The 16,139-nt window shown below is 36.4% G+C and overlaps 1 long non-coding RNA gene across 24 annotated transcripts in view; it reads right to left on the reverse strand.

Annotated features, from left to right (window-relative positions):
- The window catches only part of LOC101680813, a 78,106-nt gene that overhangs the window by 23,954 nt on the left and 38,013 nt on the right, over positions 1-16,139 (reverse strand). For 21 of the 24 annotated variants that reach the window (XR_198518.3, XR_001180879.2, XR_001180884.2 and 18 more), the window contains one exon: positions 12,505-12,630. This is a non-coding gene — a long non-coding RNA (uncharacterized LOC101680813). Of the gene's footprint in view, positions 1-1,175; positions 2,229-6,426; positions 6,769-12,504; positions 12,631-15,017; positions 15,964-16,139 lie in introns of those variants that run through there. The other 3 variants (XR_006609614.1, XR_006609613.1, XR_001180890.2) reach the window with 3 other exon arrangements.

Consider the following 16,139-nt stretch of genomic DNA (forward strand, 5'->3'; position numbering starts at 1 on the left):
CCATTGTTTTAGAGCCAATTAATAACTGGTTATGGCCAATTATAGTAAACGGTATAGAAGGACAAATACACTAAGACATGAAAAGTGTGTGTGTGTGTGTGTGTGTAGTGTGCAATACTCTTTTATAGCTTTTGATATTTTTTGAGATAAAGGAAAATCTAAAGCACGCTGACTAAAGATCACAGGAAATACATCTGCTTAAACAACAGAAAGATTTGTTGACTTACTGCCAGCAGGAGCTAACACACCCATAAAAATGGGATGTCACAGTGTCTCTCACAGGGTTTTGGACTTAAATTCTTCTAAGGAGGGATAAGGACTACTTTTGGATTGGATGTCGTCCTTAATTGGGGGCAATTCAGCAATTCAGTATTATATTTATGTTTATAAGGTAGAAGAATAAAGAGGGACTGGGGATATATCTTTGGTAAAAAGACAACAAGTATTCAGAAAAAAAGGTGGTTAGTCATACTGGACCCGGGATGCGGCCTTGGGTATGTTCTTTCAGAAACACTATGTTTCCTGTTCTTTGGAAATCCCTGTTGATATGGGAAATATTATAATCTCAACAACTACCATGTTACAAAACAACTCATTTGTATCACAGCCCTTGTGACTCATGGAGGATGTGGACAAGAGGGTAACCAGAAAAATTCTAACTGTAGGCTATATAAATAAATGCCTTCGGAAAAAAGGAGCCAACTAAAGTATTTCTTTATGTTAAATAAACCCTCTACCTATACGCTACATGCATTGGTTGCATCAAACTATGCAAAAAAGTTAAAATATGTCATTCAATTCCATTTTGCCGATCTGAAGAAAAATCACTTTTCTAAGGTTTGGTGTTCCATTTTAGAAAATTAGGATAATTAATCTACTTAGTCATATATCACAGGGTTAAAGTTAGTGAATCAAAGACAAAGAATAAAAACATTAATGATATATTACTTAGTAACATCATTAACAATAAACATATATATTGTTCTAGGTATTTTACATATATGAATCCACTTTAATACATATATATTATAGAATTCAAATTGTGTATATAATTTATATAGAGAGAATTATATTATATATAGAATTTATATTATATAATTTACATATAATTTATTAAATTTACAAAATAAATTTATATAACTTAGTAAATAAATTCTACGTTATAGATATATAGTTTACATATATATATATTTTTCCCAGTGAAAGGTTAAGAAAGTTGCAAGATCACATGTCTAAGTGACAGACATGCTATTCAGACCAAAACTGTCTCCAGAGTCTGCCTGTAGAGGTTACAGATAAATGAGGTTCACCTTTCAAAAAGTCTTAAAAGCACTTGTGTCTAGTGTCTAGGGCTTCTGTCTTGGTGATTCATTTCTATTGATGGATGTAGTGCTGAAGTCATAAAGTCTGCCTTAGTTTTTAGAGTACAGAAAAAACTCCAACTATTTGTTCAGACCTAGCCACAACAAAACTTATTTAAGTCTATGAATAAAACAAGTTTATTGTAAGTATTAATAGTCATAGAATTGGGAATTTGTTGTAGCTCTTTAAGAACCTGGACATAAAGCGTGCGAGTGACACAGTGGACTCCTTTGTTTTTCCTAACACCTTCTGCCCATGATTTTTTGTTACTCAGCCAATTCTATTTAATTCTTTAAGTAAAATTTCATAGACTTTTTTTGTAATTACATTTTCTTTAAAAAATTTAAATTCCAAATAATATTACCATGCATAATAAGCAAACAGGTTTTTAAGCATTCTTTCATCATCACAAAAATTGATAGAAAAAAAGATAGGCAGTAAAGGTTTATGTATATGTGTATATAAAATCATACCATAATATGATAAATTATATCAGTATGATAAGAGAAAATAAAGTACTTCTTAATTACATGAATGTATTTCTTATCAGAGGGAGAAGACTTATAACTATATTTTAGTCTGTTATCATTATGAATACTAACAGTATGCTTTAATAATGAATAGAAATAACAATTCTTGAAAACTTAGATTTTACTTCCAAAGATACTATTCAAATTCAATAAAATATCTTACTGAAATAAAATTTGTGTTTTCCCAATAGAAATACCACTTCTTGCATTTTGGGCTCTGTTTTATTGTTTTAAAAAAAATAACTCCAAGTGGTCACACAGAATGACAAAGTTGAAGTGACTCAAGTTCTTTTCTTCATCTTTACAGTAGCTCTGCTGTCACTCATTGTTTTGAATCTAGTGTTTAAATGTAGAAATATAACATGTCAGCTGGGGGTGGAGACAAATCACAGAGTTAACTTGAATAATTCTAAACCGTTATAAGCTTACTCTCCAAAGGACCTGCGTCCCGAACCCTGAGACCTGAACCCACGGACCTGAGTCCACATAGATCTACCTGGGAGTTCTCCAAAATACCTGCCCTACAAAAATAGTGTTTTTAAAAGATGGGTAATAAAATTGCACTAATTTGGAGTTTATACTTATATAATTAACACTGAATACTAACCACCACTATTATTTAAAACATAGGCCAAAAAAAGCTTTTATCAGAGAGGAATACTTTATCATTCTTCTATAATTTATCAGTTTTTTAGAATTACTGGTGCATTGTGACAATAAAAGTCAGACTGACTTTTAGTTGGTTTTCTTATCAATTTTATATGACAGTACACACCCTTCTAGCTTGCACAAAGGCAGACTGTTCTCCTCTTTTAGCCTTTGGTAAGCCACTGGAGGGAAGTAGGGAAAGAAAGACAATAAAATAAAAATAAATAATTTTAATTAGTCTCTTCTGATGGACTAAAATCACAGAGCAAATTGAAGGCTGTGTATTCTGATAGAATCTGAAAGAAAACTGAATTTTAAAATTAATTCAGATTAGTTTATATTTGAGATAAATTAAAATTCTAAATTGAAATTGGAAAGCATCTAAATCAAGAATTTAAATTAAATTAAATTTAAACTCTAACAGTCAATGTGATTTAAATTATTTTAATTTCAATTAAATTAAAATTCAGAAGCATCTGAAATGAATCAGAATTAGCCATAACATTAACCCCAGATATGAAATGCTGAAATTTTGATTTCTAACAAGTTTTAATCAGGCTCTACTGATTTGGTAGCATTTTGCAGAACGGTTTGACACAATAAAACAGACCAAAACAGGATAACAAAAGTAAAGATGGTTGGCAAGAATTATTATAATATGCCATATGATGAATGTCTCAAATCAGATTTATACTAGTTTCAGATATGTAGTCATGGGACTGTAAATGAGAATCATAAAATAAACTGAATATATTTTTTGGAATGATAATAGTCTGATCACTTATGAGAAAATATGTTTTTGGGAATACGTCTCTATCCCTGTGGCTATCCCTCTGCTAGCTGTGATGTGAGGATCCATGGGTTTCTCTCTAAATGCTCCCTGTGCCATTCCCTAGGTCATATTATCTGCCCTACCACTAAGAATTTCTTGAGAAAAGAGCTAGACAAAAAGTTGCCATAATTCATGCCTTTTTAAGAAATCATCAAGAAAATCCCATCAAACCCCATATACTGGTTGTATTATATACTGGTTGTATCACTATCCAAAAACCACGTCTCCCATGCCCTGGTCCCTTATGGCTCTGGTCCCTTATGGCTCTCGGGGTATAACCTGTAATCTGATTCAAGCCCCATACACCTCGAATTTCTCAAATTTGCTGCACTTCTCTCTAAATTGATGATCTCTCAGAAAGAAAATTCCCAAATGATCAACCTCTTCCCTGACACAGAGCACTTCTTTCTTTGAAAGGCTCCCAGCCCATGGGGCTAGAAAAGTTTGGAGGATTGTCTGCCCCAATGACTCAAAACCTTCCCTGGCATATAGTGGATGGAGATCAGGGATAGTAAATGACCTTGATACTTCAAGTCCTACAGAAGAAGATGTGCCCAACTTGATGTGCCAAAGGTCCTTATTGAATAACACTATGGGACTTGGTAATCAGTAAAAACCCTGTCTCCCAGCATCCCTTTCATCTAGTGTTGCCTCATTTATTACTGTTTTGTTTCACGTCCAGGACCACTGGAGGATTTTCTTTCCTTTAGTTCTTCATTACCACGCCATAGTAATTATTCCTCATTCTTATCTTTAAAAAGTATTTTTAAAGTAAAAAAAAAAAATGCACACACACACACACAGAGAGAGAGAGAGAGAGAGAGAGACTACCTACTCTGTTCCATTATTCTCTTTGTTTCTATATTCCAATATATTCTTATTACATAGATAAGCAAGATTCATTCACCTTTGCTTCATACTTCCTTTTATAGATGAATTTCAAAACAAAATATTTTATGGATAACAGTAGTTTAAGTCATTTTTCATAGGACACAACTACTGCTAGATTCAAATAATGTCAAACTTTTCTTTTCAGAAACATAGCTTACTTCTCCTTTTTGACTGCTGGAATTGACTTTAATCTTTATAATATTCTTAAATTGTAGACAATATAATAACTTCCTTGTCTTTCTCTTGACTTTAAAAGGAATTATTTTAATTGGGGTTACTTTGATGGTGATTTTTGTAGATAGTTTTTATTTTTTCTTTAACAGTTTTGGGACATTATCTGTTATCTTTAACTTGTTGGAAGGCTTGTATAAGGAATGAAGGCTTTAGTCACTCCTGAACCCAACATCCAACCCCTAGATCTAAAACATTAAAAATAAATTCTCACGGGGCACCTGGGTAACTCAGTCAGTTAAGCATGTACCTTTGGCTCAGGTCATGATCTCAAATTCCTAGGATCAAGCCCTGCATTGGACTCCCTGCTTAGCAGGGAGCCTGCTTCTCCTTCTCCCTCTGCCAACCGCCTTGCTTGTGGTTTCTGGCTCTCTGTCTGTCTGTCAAGTAGGTAAATAAAATCTTAAAAAAAAAAATAAATTCTCACAATTCCCTCTTACTCTGTCCATCCTCCTGTCTTTCTTAGAGGCAATTAACCACTATCCTAAATTCTGTCTTTATCATTTTCTTGCCTAAACACACATACATATGCTTGAACAATGGTTTTTTATAATAGAATTCTTCCAAAAATTATAAAACATTTATAGGCAGAATGTAATTTGTGATCCACTTCTTGTGCTCAAATACCGCCTAAACATGCTGGGACAGGTTAACTGTGGTTATTTGTTTCCTACACTGTGTATTATTTCAGAGTGTAACTATACCATTTTTTCCTACTTTTCCTGCCTATGGGGAGGGAGGGTTCCAGTCGTCTGCTACTTTGTTTTGTTGTGCACATTTCTGTATATATCCCCGGATGCAAATGTGCAAGGGTTTTTCTTGAGTATGTACCTGGAAGGTAATTACTGCATCTTAGGTGAGGTTCACCTTTGCAAGGCAAAAACAAATTGTCATCCAATTTATACTTCTACTAGTTGTATTTAAAATATTCTTCCAACCCACATCATCTCTAACAATATCACACGGCTTCTTCATATTTTCCAAACAAATGAGCCCAAAATGATATTCAATTCAGTGACTTTTATCATTATTTGATAACTTATTATTTTTTTTCTACTAATATAATTTTCATAAAACCTTGTTCTCTGGCTTTCTTATTGTTCTATCATTGGAACCTGTGATTGTGTCCAGTACACACACATGCTTAAAGAATAATTGTTCAATGAATTAATATGAAATTAGGCATAACTGATTATAAGAATGATTTTTGGTATCAACTTGGCATTGAGATTTAAAAAATATACATATAATTAGGGCATATAGTACATTCCTAAAAATAAGTGTTTGTAATGAAAGTAATCATAGTCTACTTTTTCAACTTAGTATTGATAATATATATCATAAATTTAGATGAATATATATGCATATATTCATCAGAACTTGTACAAAACAATTTTTTAGTTCTTGATCTGTAAGTTAAAATCTGTAAGATTTTAGTTCTTGATCTCGGTTAACACAGAATGAAATATTTCTGAATCAATTTTATTGAGATTTGAATACAGATTCTCTAAAACGGTGACTCTCTGAGTGTGGTTTGAAGAACTGTGAGGGGCTCTCGGGCCCTGCAGAAGGCTTAAAGGTCTTCTGTTCCCCAGCTACAGGTCTGCGAGAGTCCAGATTGTTTTCAGATACTTTATTTAAAGTAACATTGCAACAGACTGAATGCCAAAGCAGATATAAGAATTTGTCTTCTATAAGCTAGACAGTAAAAAGATTTGCAAAATATAGAAAGGGATATCAATCTTCTCATTAATACTTGTTCTGGAAAATATAACTATTTCTACAAAACCATATTTTGTTAACTCTTAATGAGTTTATTATTTTAAAATAAATTATTTTTTGAAAAGCGAATGCTGGGTGACTGGGTAGCTTAGTTGGTTGAGCGTCCAACTCTTGATTTCAGCTTGGGTCATGAGATCAAGCCCCTCATCAGGCTCCACACTCAGCGTGGAGTCTGCTTGAGATTCTCTCGGCCTCTGACCCGCTCCCCACTGGCTCATGCTCTCTCTAAAACAAAATCTTTTAAAAAAACGAAAGCTAAATTTGACCAATTCATCCACCTTTAAGATGCCTTTTTTTTTCTGTTAGTCTATTACATGTGAAAAATTACATTAACAGACTTTCCATTGTTCAGTATTCATTCAGAGATATTATCTTGATATGATTCTGGGATAAAATCTAACTTACCTTCACTTTATTTTTGTCATAGCCTGATGGGTCTGACTACTGGTACCTGACTTGGGATGTGTGCAGCTTGATCTCTGTTGAGCATCTCTTCTCACCCAGGCAGCAGGGTGGATGAAAGGAAAAAGAAAGGCATGAAGGAACATGAAGAGTTCACCTATCCTCTTTGACATCTAACTCCCACACTACTATCACTGAGGAGAGAAGAGCCGCCCTCATCCTTGGTACACAAGGTCTGTAAGATATTTTCTCTAACTCAGAATTCCTTTTCCTAAATTACTGCCCTGAATGATGGGGATGGGAGATCTCATGTGATAAGCAGGACTTTTGGAGGCAGGGTAGGAATTTGTTCTAGCTAGAAACCTTTTTTGTTCTCACAGTGCTGAGCACAGACGATTGTCACAGAGCTGAGGATTCTTTGCATGAGGAAGATGCTGCACCTCAGGTCCAAGCCTAGTGCCCATGGGCTATGATTAAAGAACATCTTTTCTCTCCCATCCACAAAGGCAGTTGGGGAAAGAATTTGTGTCCTGGGAACGAGTCAATGATTTAAGAAACCTTTACTGAGGAAAGAAAACAATGGAGTTGCTAGGAGGTGCAGGAAGGAGTGTTATCATACAGGTGGCTGAGGTTTGAAGACTTACTTAAGATATAAGAAACAATCCTCTTAGGAAGAGAATTCTGTTGCTTGTTATGTGAGGCCAGTCCCCCTTCGGGATAACCAACGAGAAAAGAAAAATAGCCACAGAATATAAAATTGCTCTGTATAATGACATAACTAGGATTTTAAACCAATAGACTGAATGACAAAGGATTTGGTAGGAATTAGTCTAGAAGACAGGATTCTGAATAAGAGGCTGGCAGACTTAGGAGCCCCAAGGGAAGGTGCAGGTGTCCAGGAGAATGACAGAGATGACAGGTGATACATTTCTTGTTCGAGTGGCAAAATGACTTTTGAACAGTTAGATTAAATGTGAGTTCTAAGCTGTCTTCAGGGCTAGGTTCTAACCAATGTATTATAACCCAACGAAAAGACTTAGAATGTGCTTAGAGCAATCTTAAAAGACATGTATTTTTTAAAAATTTTATTTGTTTTCAGTGTTCCAAAATTCATTGTTTATGTACCATACCTAGTGCTCCATGCAATACGTGTATTTTTAAAGAACATATGTTATTTTTCAAAATCCTCAAGTATAGATTACTTCTGGAAAAATACATGAGGAAGAGATAATGGGGGTTGCCTCTGGGAAATAGGATTGTAGTTGTCTGGGAAATGGAGTGGGAAGAATTACTCTTTATATTATGTCCTTGTTATCTTTCAGTTATATTCCTATGCATTTACTGTTTGCTAAAAACCAAAATAATTTAAAATAAAGATCCAAGTAAATAATCATGTAGGGAAATCAGTGCCTTGGATACTCCTTTACTTTCCCCTCCCCTATTTTAAAATGCCCAGAGGAAGAGAGAAAGAGAGAGAGAAAGCATCATAAATTTTTCAGTGCTTTAAACACTGAATTATCTTTAATCCCCCGAAAAAGAGGTTGTTGCACATAAGAGCTTTGTGTTAATGGTGCTTAGGAGAACGTAAGAGAAGGAATAGTAGCCAGGCATAGGGCAAAATGTTATAGAAATAGGGTAAGAACCTCACAAAACCAGGGATCGGAATGTATCATCAAGGGAAAAAGTAAGAATCGGCAGTAAGGGATAATCAGGCAAACAAAGAGTTGCTCAGGAAAACACAAAATCTCAGGAAGTTTGATGGATTTCCTTTTCTCCCTGGAATTGAAGCATGAGTCAGTTTATTATGTTATCAAAACTGATACCACAAGGCTGAAATGACTTGGAGACACTCAGAATTCCTTTGTTTTTCAGTTACTTTAAAATCCTGCTTTATTTTCTTCTTCCCCATTTTGTTGATGCCTCTCACTTCTGGCTACAAGACTTAATAATAAATTACAGTAAATACGTTCTAACTAGGACAGAGGCCCAGGGGTATTTTACACCTTTGGTCTAAAATTACAGTTTTAATGTTCCTGCTATGTGTTATCTGTCACCTCTCATAATGCATGAAATGCATGTCTTTGGTTTAACAATGAACTCATACAGTTAGCTTACACTAAATATTCAGTGTCCTAACTGGACCATGTCTTTTGAGGCTGAATTTCTGGTAGGAAGATTATTTCAACCTGATACTTGTACAGAATTACATTTCTACATAAATGGGAAGGTGTTTATTTAACTCTCTCATGTATCCTCTTGTTTATGATTAGTCTGTGGAAGTCATTTTTTGGGTCTTCTTACCTATCTACCTCAAAGGGGTGTTATGGAGACTAAATGAGATAATAAAGGCAAATCATTTGCATCAGTGCAGGGCATAGAATGGGGACTCCATATGTCACCTCCTGTTATTCCTTTGTCCATTTTCATTCTATTTTAAAGTCACTTATTTATTTATTTTTTATTGAAAGAGAGAAAGGGAGGGGAGACAGAGAGCCAGAGAGAGAATGGGTGGCCTTGTGCTCCCCTGGGGGGCAGGGGAGGGGCAGAGGGAGAGAGACTCTCAAGCAGAGTCCATGCTACACAGGGAAACCTGACCCTGAGATCATGAGCTGAGCTGAAACCAACAGCCAGACACTTAACCGACTGAATTACCAGGTGTCCCCTTTCTCTAGGATCTAAGGGAAAAATTTTTTTTTTTTTTTTTTAAAGATTTTATTTATTTATTTGACAGAGAGAGATCACAAGTAGGCAGAGAGACAGGCAGAGAGAGAGAGGAGGAGGAAGCGGGCTTCCTGCTGAGCAGAGAGCCCGATGCGGGACTCGATCCCAGGACCCTGAGATCATGACCTGAGCCGAAGGCAGCGGCTTAACCCACTGAGCCACCCAGGTGCCCTCTAAGGGAAAAATTTTTAAGGCAGATTATAAATTCATCAGATCCTTTGTTTGCAGCAGCAAAACACCGCTAACTGTTCTTTATGGTTTGAAATCTGCTAAAAATGACTATAGCTGCCTCATTTCATAGTCACATGTAATCCCAGTATTGTTATTTCTTGTTACTCCCTAAACCAGCACATTGGCAGCACCAGGGAACTTGCTAGAAATGCAGCATCTCAGACCCCAGAATGGCTGAGTCAGAATCTTTGCTTTAAAAAAAAAAAAAAGAAAAAAAAATTCCCCCAAATGATTCACACGTGCACTGAAGTCTAAGAAGCATTGCTATACAGATTTTATTTGCCACATCTTGCAAAATTGGACTCTTTAATCTTTTTTCCATTTTACCTTGATGTTGAAGGTACTGAACTCATTTCCTTTAAGTACAGGAGATGTGTTTTGCTTGGGGCTTTAACTATTGAGTCATGCCTTCCACGTGACTCGTTCCTCTCCTTCAGAAACTGTACTAAGCGTCCAGCAGGTGGACGTTCGCTGTCATCATGCAAGGAATTAGATCTCCATTATCCTTTAGTTTTTATTTTTTAGACCATTATAAGACTATTGAATTATTTTTATTTTTAAGGAATTTTACACTTGATCTTAGCCAAATGGCCGAGAAGTGTTTTGTTTGTTTGTTTGTTTGTTTTAAGAAATTTTAAAAACAGGGGCACCTGAGTGGCTCAATCAGTCAAGCATCTTCCTTTGGCTCAGGTCATGATCTCAGGGTCCTAGGAATGAGCCCCATATAAGACTCTCTGCTCATCATTTTGGATTTTTTTTTTCTTAACACAGAGTCCATACTATTGAAATTCCCACACATGCCACACTCATCTTGAATCTGTCCACAAAAAAGCCCAACTTCACTTGAAAGTGCTTTAAAGCTTCTCCAAGCTTCTCCACACGGCCTCCATCAGGACGATTCCCCACCCCTACACCTACCTCCCACAACTGTAAATTAGAACAACATTTCTGTGTCCTATTCAAATGTTTGTTTTTTCTCTGCTGCAGTCTGTCATCGAAAGATTTCTGAGAGTGAAAAGGCATCAGAGGTAAAATCCACAAAAGAGTTCTGAGTCCCATAAAATACGTGGAGAGGGCTGGCAATCCAGGGAACAAAAAGCCACCCGCACTATTCTGATACCAGATCCACATCCACTCTGCAGTCTGTGCTAGAAACAGCTCTCCCAACAGGTACTCAACGTCGCTATACACCTTCCCCATGTGATGAGCGCCGATTAAATCAGGAAGTCAATGGAGGGAAAGAGAGAGGTTTTACTTTCTCAGGATGAACAACTCTGTCAGCATGACTGGGAGTTTTCAGTGAAGTGCAAAATTATTTTTAAATACTTGTCAGAAAGAGGGATCTGCTATAAATACAACCCGTGATCACAATTTGTCAAGGCCAAGTGGTTGGGTCCTTGGAGAGAGAGGGTGCCTATTTGCTTTACACTGACAATAACAACAATCAAAGGCAGCTTGTAAGACTTGTAAATCAAGTGAATGTTACCCAGCAGGTGTGCAGGGGAGAAGCGATGTTGAGAAGATGCTTGGAAGCCATTGTTGAAAGATAAAAAGAGCTTTTTAAAAAATGTTCCAGCAAGGGACTTCTTACCCACGGGTGCATTGTAAGGGGTCCAGGTTACTACAGGTGAGAGATCATGGAGCCATACGAATCTTTTTTAAATGGAAAACAGAATTTTGAAGAGTCAGAACCTTCTGTGAATTTTTTTCTCTCTCCCTCCCTGTCTGTCAGTCTCTCTCTCGCTCTGTGTGTGTGTGTGTGTGTGTGTGTGTGTGATGTAGTAGAACTTCATGTACAGTATTTCGCTGTGGTCCTTTTTGACCATCTACTACTGGAAAAGCCAAAATATATTTCATTCCACCTGGACATGTACTAGGCCCAAGCTCGTTTGTAAATGCCCACCAGCACTGGCTTGGACAGGTTTTCTCTAATAGCGAGGTTTCATAGAGCCCTAGTTGCTTATTGTATCTTATCTCTTTCTCAATAGTTTTCTCAGGAAATGTCCTTAAAATTCTTAGAATCTTGCATTTTCTTGGGTTCTACCCTGTCATCTTCCGTGCCTTTGTTTTGAAACCTCCAGGAGTACCCACTGTCTATAAGATAGAGACCTTTGCTGCCTGGCCTTAGCCAGCTACTTTCAGTCTCAAATCTAGTTTTTACATACACGCATGTTGAATGCTAGCCACACTGAATTATTCTTTAAAATATTTTGTTCATTTGAGAGAGAGAAAATGAGTATAGGGAGGGGCAGACGGAGAGAGAGAGAGAGAGAGAAGCAGACTCTTCGCTGAGCAGGGAGCCCAATGCAGGTTCGATCCCAGGACCCTGGGATCATGACCTGAGCCAAAAGTAGATGCTTAAGCAACTGAGACACTCAGGTTCCCCACCACGATGAATTATTAAAAATTTTGAAAGAATATAACCTTCCAATTTTCATTCTTTTACTTCTGTATATTTTTGCTTCAGATGATGCTAGTATTCTCGTAATGATCATTAAGTTACCATTCATGTCATTTCCATAGATTTCCCAGAAAGAATCAGTGTAAATGACACATCATATATGTTATACCTGTGTAATCATGCATATACATACCATGTGCACTGCAACTAAGATTACTGGTCTACCCCCAGGATAGGCTATGGCATCCAGGGACAAGAACTCTATCTCATTTATTTTGCAAAGTGTTTTCCAAAGTGCATGGCTCTAAAAATACATTTATAAATAGCTATTTCTCAAATTTTGCTAGTTTGTTAAGATCAACATACATATCTGCATTTTTGGGATCCATTATTAAAATGGTTATTAACAATGTATGTGGCATGAACCAGATTACTAATGCTGGATTAGAAAGCTAGAAAAAGAAAGCTCTCACCTGGAGGAGCAGCTATCTGAAGCCCAGGAACCTTAAATACCCCTTTTAGCTTCAGGAACCTCCAGACGCATACAGGCTTCATTCTTATGAATTTCTTACGAAAATTCTTACTAAGCCAATCTTCCCCTGGTAAGACATGGAAAGAGGGGTGATATGGAATACATTTCCCATTAAACAGGCAAAGGAAGGGTAAAAAGGGGGGGGAGTTTTTGTGATAATCACTTGAAGCTCAAACCACCTTACCCCCAACAACATATGTTCTATCTTGGAAAGAAAGAACAAGGATTCTGTCATAAAATTACATAGCATGGAGGAAAGGGAAGTCCCTCAACGGGGCTCTCTAAAGTAGGGGTGAGACCTACAGCATTTAGTTCCTTCTGGCACAGATGTCCACTGTGGTTAAAGAATAAAGTAGATATTGGTTCACTGAGGTTAAAGGTCATCCTGAGTCATTTCACTGCCCTGGCTGGACTTCCGGAGGACCTGACCCCCCAGTGTGGATGCAGCAGGTGGAGTGTGGAGGTGTGGCTCAAGGGAGGGGTGGCAGCAGCAGCAACGTCCCAGCTACAGGAAATTCTATGGGTTCACAAGTTTTCCTAACAAATTAGACATCTTGATTTTGGTTTGGAAAAGGCTGTAAAAAGGACAAAAGGAAATAAAATGATGTCATATTCTAACCCTCAACTTTCAAATACACAAATCTGTATAGAAAATATGAAAAAAAGCAAAGAAGGGTTAAACATCTGTTTTGTTAATGACAGACCAAATTTTTATTTTAAAAGACTATTATAATAGTTTACAGAGAGATTATGAAATTAGATTAAATGAATGGTCCAAATTAGTTAGCCCTGAGAAGAGCCAACCTCTTTCCTTGGAAAAAATAAATTCTGTATATGAAGTAAAAATCCCTTAAAACCATCTTAGCTTGAGGAGAACACTTGGGAGTAGATGGGCAGAGATCTGTATTTAAAGATAATTTTCTTTACTGGTGTCCCCAAACCGGTTAAATTTAACTTCGCACATGTTGAGCATGGCCACCCTGAAAATGCTCCACTCAGATCTCTGGCTGCAGGGAACATATTTGACCGGTGGCCCTTGCTCTTGTCTGAATGTTCTACCACTTTCTTTTACCTATCATCTCACTTCTAGTGGGCTGCTCTCAGCCAGTGACTAAGAAATACCATTCCTCCAAGATGGAGAATTTCTTTGATAAGTCATTTTGCCTCAAAGACACCCCCACTGACAAGTTCTTGGAACTACTTGCAGTCTGAGTCTCTGCCTATGCAATCCTCCCTTTCCTTACTCTTTCTTCACACGGGTCAGTGTTCTCCTCACCTTTTCTGATTTCCCTTTTCTTTTATAGGCATTTTTTCAATTAGTCTCTCATTAGATCTAATTCCTCTAATTCTTCTGGCTTTCTCTTCTCAGAGGACCTGAACTGAAGCATCAAGTGACTTTATCCCCATCTGAAATCCTCTGTATTAACAACATTTCCTCCAGTAAAGAAAAATACATGATTTTTTTAGTCCTTGGACTTAAAATTAAACATACATATGGAGGTTTTTCTTTTCTTTTTCTTAACACAAATAAGATTCAGTCCCTGTGTGGTGGGTTCCGTGGTAGTCCTTCCAAAATTCTGTATCTTAATCCCCAGAACCTGTGACTATCACAGTATTTGGAACATGTTTTTTTTTTTTTTTTTACATGTAATTACATTAGGGTTCTTGAGATGAGATCACACCTGATAATCTGGGTAGACCTGAAATTCAATCCCTCATAAGACATAGAAGACACAGAAATGAGAGTCATGGGAAGATGAAGACAGAGAATGAAGTTATGTAGCCTAAGGTCAAAGGACATGGGATCTGCCAGAACCTGGGAGACTCAAGAAAGGATTCTCCCCTACAGCCTTGAGAGTGAGCTCAGGCCTGCTGACATCTTGATTTAGACTTCTGGCTTGGAAAACTGTGGCAGAATAAATTTCTGTTATTTTAAGCCACTAAGTTCAAGTTTGTGGTAATTTTTTTACATTACTCTAGCAACCGAGACACGTTGTCAAGTTAGAAGAGTGAGATGATCAGTTTTTCATCTCCTTTGAATAGTGATCAGGTAGCTGGGAGTAAAGTGAAACAGAGATAGACCTCATAGCAAAACCCAATAAGAACATTAGAAAGAAAGGAAAATTACAAACAAGTATTACTCATGAACATGCTGAAAATCTTCAGCAAAATATTAACAAAGTGAGTTTGGATTACACCAAATGACAATATGCTCTCAGAAAGGGGGGTTGCCTCAAGAATGCAAGTTTTCAGACACCTGGGTGGCTCAGTTGGCTAAGCATCTGCCTTCAGTTCAGGTCGGTCATGATTTCAAGGTTCTGGGATCGAATCCCATGTGGGGCTACTTGCTCATCAGGGAGCCTGCTTCTCTCTCTGCCTGCCACTCCCCCTACTTATTCTCTCTCTTTTTCTCTCTCTCTGACAAATAAAAGAAAAAAAAAGAAGAATGCAAGTTTATTGTTATCATTTTGCAATATATATAAATATTGAATCATTATGTTGTGCACCTAAAACTAAAATAACGCTGTATGGCAATTATTTCAATAAAAGAGTAAAAATGTTTGGTTCAACATTTAAGCATGAATAATGACTTTTTATCATGCTAACAAATTAAAGAGGAAATGCCATATGATCAACTCAATAGATGAAAAACATCTGACCAAAAAAATGGAGAAATATGTCATGTTCATGGACATAAAGAGTCAATATTATTAAGAAGTCAGTTCTCCCCAATTTGCCTTTAGATACAACAAAACATTAAGCAATATCCCAGCAGTATATATGGGGGATTTGATTATCTAATTCTAAAATTTATATGGAAATGCCAAAGACTTAGCAAAAATAATTTTGAAAGGATCATTATACTCCTACTGCCTGATTGTACTTATTCTCTCTGATTTTAATCCTCATTGTACAGCTAGTTACCAAAATGTTATATAAATGTCCTAAGGATAGAGAGATCTATGAAACAGAAAATAGGTAGACAATAGCCAGACCCAAATATATTTATGTTCAACTGTTGTTCAAAAAAAGCACCAAGGTAAGTTAATGAGCAAGAAATCTTTTCAACAATGGCATTGGAACAACTGGATATTTGTACAGATCAAAATTAAAATGAACTGTTATCTCACATTTATGCAAAAATTAATTCAAGATGGATCACAGACCTAAGCATAAAAATTAATAGTATAAAACTTCTGGAATAAAATATAGGGGAATATCTTTGTGAAGAGGGAGGAGACATAGATTTCTTTTACAGGACCCCAAAAAGTTAAAAAGAAAAAGAAAAAAATGATAAATGGACTTCACTAAAATTAATAACTTTGGCCCTTCAAATGATATTATTGAAAAATGAAAAATCAAACCATAGACTTGAAGAAATTATTTGTGAGACACATACCTGCAAAAGAAAAAAGACTTGTAATCAGGATATATTATAGGAAAAATACCCCTATAATTCAATAATATAAAATCAAACGAGGTAATAAATAAAACAAAAATTTGGGAAGACACTTTACTGAGAAATATATACAAATGACCAAGTGTATGAAAATGTTCTCGACGTCCTTAGATATG

This window comes from Mustela putorius, unplaced genomic scaffold (genome assembly GCF_011764305.1).
Source record: "Mustela putorius furo isolate JIRA1106 unplaced genomic scaffold, ASM1176430v1.1 tig00003845_pilon_pilon_pilon, whole genome shotgun sequence".
In the NCBI taxonomy this organism is placed as follows: Eukaryota; Metazoa; Chordata; class Mammalia; order Carnivora; family Mustelidae; genus Mustela; species Mustela putorius.